Source organism: Salvelinus sp. IW2-2015, linkage group LG18 (assembly GCF_002910315.2).
Source record: "Salvelinus sp. IW2-2015 linkage group LG18, ASM291031v2, whole genome shotgun sequence".
Lineage (NCBI taxonomy): Eukaryota > Metazoa > Chordata > Actinopteri > Salmoniformes > Salmonidae > Salvelinus > Salvelinus sp. IW2-2015.
In genome coordinates this window covers 56,611,081-56,619,054 of record NC_036858.1, presented here as the reverse complement: position 1 = coordinate 56,619,054, position 7,974 = coordinate 56,611,081, and the positions used below count along the sequence as shown (strand labels likewise).

At 39.8% G+C, this 7,974-nt stretch overlaps 1 pseudogene; it reads left to right on the top strand.

Annotated features, from left to right (window-relative positions):
* LOC111977964 (RNA binding protein fox-1 homolog 3-like) overlaps nt 1-7,974 on the top strand; it is a 736,610-nt pseudogene that overhangs the window by 657,873 nt on the left and 70,763 nt on the right.

The window sequence follows — 7,974 nt, the reverse complement described above, 5'->3', positions numbered from 1 at the left end:
TGGAGAGTAATTAGCAGATGCATCGGGGATGAGATGCATGTTGCCAGTGACTGAGAGAGGAGAGAGAGATGAGAGAGACAATAGAGACGGGCGGAGATTGAGAGGGAAGGAGTAGATGATGAGAGAGAGAGGGGAGAGAGAGAGACGGAGAGAGAGAGAGAGAGAGGAGAGAGGGAGAAGAGAGAGAGAGAGAGAGGAGAGAAGAGGGGAAGAGAGGAGAGAGAGAGAGAGAGAGTTTGTGTTCAGTGTCTGTGTGAGTGTGTATCTAGCTGTCTACATAGTATGTGTGAGTCAATAGGACATGTAACATGATGGTCTGTTGATCCAGAGTAATAAACTCAATGAGGGAGGATTGAGACTGCAGCTCACTGAGGAAGAGAGAGAGCGGGAAAGGAGAGAGGAGGAGGCAGGGGGATGAAGGGATCGATGGATAGTAGATTTGCTCATAACAGAAATAATTTACCAACACAACTTGTCAACAAGAATCGGGGATGTTTAGTGCGTCACCTACTCAGTCACTTTGAAGTTCAGTAGAGAGAAGAGAGGAAACTTCCATCTGTCTTTCTCTTTCTTCTCATTTCTTCTCTCTCCTCCCCCATTTTCTCTTTTCGCTCCTCTCTTTCTATCTCTATATGACTCTCTTCTGTTTCTCTCTCTCTCTCTCTCTGTCTCTCTTCTTCTTTCTGTTTATTCCAAATCTTATTTCTCCTATTTTCTCCTACTCTATTTCCCTGATTCCTCTCTCATTTCTCCTCTTCTCCTCTTCCCTTTGTCCCTCCTTCACTTTCTATTCTTCTTTTTTCACTCTCTTTTTGTAGGAGAGGAAGCTGTTTCATACTGCGACAGTAGCTTAATGTTTGTGTGTTGTTTGTGTGTGTGGTGTGTGTGTGTGTGTGTGTGTGTGTGTGTGTGTGTGTGTGTGTGTGTGTGTGTGTGTGTGGTGTGTGTGTGTGTGTGTGTGTGTGTGTGTGTGTGTTGTGTGTGTTGTTTGTGTAGTGTGGTGGTGGTGTGTCGCGTGCTGTCTGTGTGTCGTGCCGCATGCGTGCCTGTGTGCGCGCCTCCGTGATTGTGCGTGTGTGTGGTGCAGCAGCAGCGCAGTGAGAATATATTACACATCGCTTTTCTGATAGTTTATTTAAAAAAAACTTGACGCAAACCATTTCTCACTGCGGCTCTCACATACAGAGCTGAGTGCCATTTCTTAACCAAGCACTCAATGTTCTGCACTGAATGTTCTCATGAGCTCCTTCTGTGCAAGCCACTTCTCCAGTCAACAACTGGAGCACATGTAAAACTGATGTGGGTAATTAGATTGTAAATATTACGGTATGTTATGGAACGTTATGGTGAAAACCGTAGGACATGACATAGGGTAAAATGTTTCTCTTAATCATATCACAATCAACTTTTACCAGTTTAATGTAGACACAAAATAAACACTTTTTTTGTATTACAATTTTGTTATCAATACGCAAATGAGCCAAAGCTCATTAAATATTTGCATATCGCTCAAATCAATTTCTCTGAATAATGGATGAAGTCCGTCATAAATGTTGATCTGGTGCATACTGTCCAAGAACGATTGTGCCAAATACTTTAAGGAATTGCTTTCTGTACATAAATGTTTTATTAAATACCAAGATGTACGTAAAATGCATTTTTGGCGCATATTTCACTAATAATGTTGTGATAGATAGAAAATGTAGAACATATCAACAATTCCTTTGGGCAAGTCTGAGGAATTAAACTACATTACTATTAAGCGTAGAACACACACTATTTTGGTAGAATGAACTGCAAATGCTTCTGAACGTAGATAAGTAATGAGATTGGGAAGAGTCTGACTTTTGGAAATGGCAGTTAAAAGCAAAGTACACTGAATGAAGACTACACAAAATGACAAAAACCTATTTAAACCCAATCACCATCTCTTCAAAGTAAGTTACTAAATGTAGTCAGTTTGTAACATTGTCTATGAAATGGTTTTTGAAATTTGTGTACAGTAATCAATGTAGTGAACTTTAAATTATTGATGTCCATTTTAAAGTGCCCTCATAAAAATTTATTTTAACAATTTCGCAGGCACTGTTGGTCCCGATATGTGAATATGAAATAACTACAAAGAAAATATACTAGTAAAGTAATTCATGAATTCTATATCATTTTGTTTATAACTTTGTATTTAAATACTGATAGAAATCAAGTTGTGACCAACATAGACAAAATAGAATCTCTGTAATGTAAAATTACCCGTTCCTTTCGTGCCGTGGCAATAAGACAGCTGTCTAATTTATTTTTTAAGATTAATCCTTATTTTAAGACATTGTTTATTTATTATATTTTTGGGGGAGAATAATAACATTCAAATACAAGCGTGTGCGCGTGTCTGTGTGTGCCGTGCATGCGTGCCTGTGTGCGCGCCTCCGTGATTGTGCGTGTGTGTGTGTGCAGCAGCAGCGCAGTGTGAGATATATTACACATCGCTTTTCTGATTTAGGTTTATTAAAAAGAAAACTTGACGCAAACCATTTCTCACTGCGGCTCTCACATACAGAGCTGAGTGCCATTTCTTAACCAAGCACTCAATGTTCTGCACTGAATGTTCTCATGAGCTCCTTCTGTGCAAGGCCACTTCTCCAGTCAACAACTGGAGCACATGTAAAACTGAGTGTGGGTAATTAGATTGTAGAAATATTACGGTGATGTTATGGGAACGTTATGGTGAAAACCGTAGGCATGACATAGGGTAAAATGTTTCTCTTAATCATATCACAATCAACTTTTACCAGTTTAATGTAGACACAAATATAACACTTTTTTTGTATTACAATTTTTTGTATTCAAATACGCAAATGAGGCCAAAGCTCATTAAATATTTGCATATCGCTCAAATCAATTTCTCTGAATAATGGATGAAGTCCGTCATAATATGTTGGTATACTGGACTTGTCCAGAGAAGATTGTGGATAAATACTTTTAAAAATCTTTCTGTCTGTAAAATACCAAAGATGTACGTAAAATGCATTTTTGGCGCATTTTTCCACAGATAATGTTGTATAGAATAAAAATGTAGAACATATCAACAATTCCCTTTGGGCAAGTCTGGAGAATATACATTATCTAAGGATAACTACACAACATTTGGTGAATGAATGCAAATGCTTCTGAAGCTGAGAATAATGAGTTGGGAAGAGTCTGACTTTTGGGAAATGGCAGTTAAAGACAAGTACACTGAATGAAGACTACAAAATGACAAAAACCTATTTAAACCCAATCACCATCTCTTCAAAGTAAGTTACTAAATGTAGTACAGTTTGTAACATTGTCTATGAAATGGTTTTTGAAATTATGTGTACAGTAATTCAATGTAGTGAACTTTTAAATTATTGATGTCCATTTTAAAGTGGTTAAAATTCATTAACATTTTGAGGACGGTAGTATGATAAACTAAAGAAAATATACATATTCATGAAGTTCATGACATTTTTGTGTTAACTTTATGAAAAAACGAATATTAATGGACCAAATAACAAAAAATCTCTGTAGATGTAGATGACCCTGTGGTTCCTGGCATTAAGACGCTGTCATTATTTAGATAACCCTATTTAAGACATTGTTTTATATTGGTGAGAAAAACATCAAGATACAAATTCTGATAAGGTACCCAGCAAATGGTCAGGATACCACTGCATTCCCAGAACGTAAGTAGAGATGTTCAGTGAAGGTTCAAATTACTCATTTCCTAAATGTTTTTTCTCACACTTTTGTAATTTTACAATTTGTAAATGTATTTTAAATGTATAACAGTTTTTTTTTAAACTACTTGTTGCAAGCATTTCCACCTGCAACAACATCTGCTAAATATGTGTATGTGACCGACAACATTTTATTTTATTGTATTTGTCCTCATAAATCACCAAGGGCTCAATTCAATCCGTAGTACTGAAGATCTGCGCTATAGCGCCATTGAAATGTAATTTCTAAATGAGAAGACATGTGCAGCTTTTACTGTGAATGCAGGCTCCACGAACATTGGAACATTGCCTTAAAATGTCAATTGCGCTAAAGCGCGAATCTTCAGTGCTACGGATTTAATGGAGCCCTACACAGCTCCTCTTCTCTGTAGTTGTGCTGTTTCACAGATGGTGATGGTGTTTGTGGCAATAAACAATTGAGCAAAAGCTGCAGAAGAAAGTATCGGTGCCAAAAGCTGAAGCTAAGTGACTGATCGGCAAAACGCTTCGTTTGGTTAAAACATCATCCATCTCAATGCATAAGAATAGGAAACCTCAATAACTATATTGATCACAGAAACCTTTGAAAAAGGCTGAGTTCAATTGTGGTTCAATTGTGGTTTACCTGTAAAAAGTTGTCTGATGTTGATCGATTTTACGATTTTACACTTTCTTTCTCCGCTTTGTTTTGCCCTTTTCTTTTCTTTTCTTTTCTTTTCTTTTCTTTGAAAAGTTTAAGCATTTTTCCCAAAATAAAATAAAAAACAATTCACGGCGAATGGGATGTGCTGTATCTATCATCATTGATAAACGGCAGATTTTTTTAGACACTAATAATACAATATATGTGGAGATTGCTGAGGGGAGGACGGCTCATAATAATGGCTGGAAAGGTGTCAATAGAATGGCATCACACACATGGAAACCATGGAAACCATGTGTTTGTACTTGATGCCATTCCAGAAAGTCCACTACAGCCATTACCACGAGCCTGTCCTCCCCAATTAAGGTACCACCAACCTCCAGTGTATGGGACCTATAACCTTCTAGGAAGAGAGAGAGAGAGAGAGGAGAGGAGAGAGAAGGAAGCTGAGATAAAAATAAAGATATTTATCTGACACACACAGGGGGAGTGAGAGAGAGAGACAGAGGAACTGGTCAACACTAAGAGTGAGTGATGAGAAAGAAAGAGAAAGACAGTGAGAGAGAAAGATAGAGTTAGAGAGAGAGCGAGAGGCTGTGGGTGGTCTGGTAAGGTAGGGCGGTTGAAAAGCTGAGGGAAGAAATTCCCATGTCAGTGAAGAGAGCTGAGATATATTAAAACCTGTAATTCAAACCAAAGGTTAAAATCCAAAATGTATCAGTTAATTGATCTTTGGTCGGTCTCTTTCAGGGGAGCCATTTAGACCCCCCCACCCCCCATTTAGAATGTGTGGGAATGTATAGTTCAAATCACATTTTATTGGTCACATACACATATTTAGCAGATGTTATTGCAGGTGTAGCAAAATGCTTGTGTTCCTAGCTCCAACAGTGCAATAATATCTACCAATTCACAACAATACACACAAATCTAAAAGTAAAATAATGGAATTAAGAAATATATAAATATTAGGACGCAATGTCAGACTGGCATTGACTAAAATACAGTAGATCAGAATACGGTGTATATACATATGAATGAGTAAAGCAGTAGGTTAACATTATTAATGTGACTAGTTATTAAAGTGACCAGTGATTCCATGTCTATGTACATAAGGCGGCAGCCTCTAAGGTGCAGGGTTGAGTAACCGGGTGGTAGCCATATTAAGTGATGGCCAGCGTGTGTGTGTGTGTGCGTGTCTGTCTATCAAGCAATGTTCCACTAAATAAACAGTGTGTCTTGTAATGATCAAACAGCCTGCTTATCCTCCATGAGAGCTAATAGGATATCCCTCTCCATGGAGGATCACACACACACACATTTTCTCTATTTCTTCAGCTACTTTCACAATTTTGTCTGCCCTGTGTTACTACTGTGTGTGAGTGAGTGTGTGTGTGTGTGTGACTGCTGTCTGTCTGCTGTGTGTGTTGATTAGATTTGAGCATCTCTCTCCTGGCATTTTATTGAGGGACAGAGAGACAGGGCATTTATTGCTTGTGTCATTTCTCATTCTTAACACTTGTGGGTTTTTATTGCAAAACCGTGGGTTATCATTTAACTCAATTTAAATAGACAGACCAAACTGAGTTTTTGTCTCGTGTCTCTCTCTGTTTCGACCCATCCTCCTTCCCTTTCCCACCCTTCTGTTTCTTCACTCTCTCACACTGTAGCAGTAGTTCCCAAGCCTCTCCACATTTGGGGCGTGTTCAGCAGGACCCAACGTTTTGGAACGTTCAGATAGAAATATGCAACAAACATGCCTCTAGGGCATGTATAATAATAACGAATCACGTCCTCTCTATTGGTGACATTTCTTTCTGCAACGTTCAACAACGTTTGGCTACTGAACGTGGCCCTGTTGGTCCCTGAGGACAGGGTTGGGAAATCACGTGTGGTCTCTTATTTTAAATGGTACTCACACAATAATGTGTTCTATATAGTGCCAAATAAGGGTTCTTTGACTTTTCACCATAGTGGATCCCTTTTTGGTGCTATATACAGTAGAACTACAGTCTTTCCTACGGTCCTATAAAGAACCATTAATAAAATATGCTAGATAGCACCAAAAAAGGGTTCTGCTATGGTTACAACCCTTTTGGGGGCTATGTAGAACTCTTTCTTATGGTTCTTTATAGAATCTTTATGGACAATGGTTCTATAAATAGGTTCTTTGTAGATCCTTTTGAAGAACCATACAGGTTTTTCATTCTGGTCAGCCATATTGTATTGTTTAAAGTCCCTACATGTTATTATTGTGTTAATTGTCAAGTTGAATCAGGTGTGCTAGGAGAGGTTTGATAACCACTGACTTAGATGTCACTTCTCAATTGACACAAGGCCATATGTCAGTCTTTCACAAGACACTGTCACTGGCCATAGTCATATCTAACGTAATATCAGAACACAACACATTAGATCAACTGGAATGACACTCTCACTCACAGTTTCACAAAAACAGATGTCAGCAAATCACCCGCTGCTGCCCCTACATTTTAATTATCACTAAAAGAGGAAAGAATCATATTCTCAACTGCAAAGAACAATTGAAGGGCTCAAAAGGTTATTTGGTTCAGTATGGTTCCACATAGAACCATCACCCTTCCCAAAGAACCCTTGAGGAACTCTCTTTTCTTAGTGTGTACTCAGCTTTGTATACTGCTTGGCCGATAATGATGAACCATTCTCTTTCCCTTTTCCTCTCTCTCTCCGCCTCTCTCTCTTCAGGGTAACCAAGAGGCACCAGCCCCCCCTGAAGCGATGGCCCAGCCCTACCCACCAGCCCAGTACCCCCCTCCCCCCCAGAATGGTATCCCAGCGGAGTACACCGCCCCCCACCCTCCTCACCCCCACCCGCCGGCAGACTACACAGGGCAGAGCGCAGTGGCTGAGCACGCCCTAACGCTGTACGCAGCCACACAGACACACAGCGAACAGCCCGGCAACGACAACAACACACCCACCCTCACCGCCACAACAGTATCGGTGAGTGAAGAGTGTCATGCACACACATAAACGTGCATGCAAGTACAGACACATGCACCCGTGAACACACACTCATGCACACACACACACACACATGCACACGCACACGCACCCACACACACTCACACACTCACTACCTCCACCGTAAAAAGGCAATATCTTCAGATTTAGTAGGTCTGTGAAAGTTGAAAGAGGGAAGAAAAAGAGGGGGGAGAAAGAAGGGGATAAAGCTTCATCCTTGATAAGGCTCACTCTTCCTCTGCCATCTTTTTAAATTGCCGTTAAATTTAATTTAGTTCTCGTTTTCCTCACCGCTGTCTGGACAGATCTGCCAGGCACTGGCTTAATGGAGAGAGAGAGCGAGAGAGAGAGAGAGAGAGAGAGAGATCTTGGGCATTTCAATTTGTGTATCAGTATTGTGCCATTTAACTGCCTGCCGGAGCTAGAAACACAAGCATTTCACTGCACCTGCTTTAACATCTGCTAATCTTGTACTCGACTAATAAGTTTTTTTGATTTGATTAAAGCACGATCTTATGACGGCTATAACTTGCCAATGAGGTCTCCTGTACTTTTGCTCTCGCTCTCACGCATCACACGCACAGCATCACACAC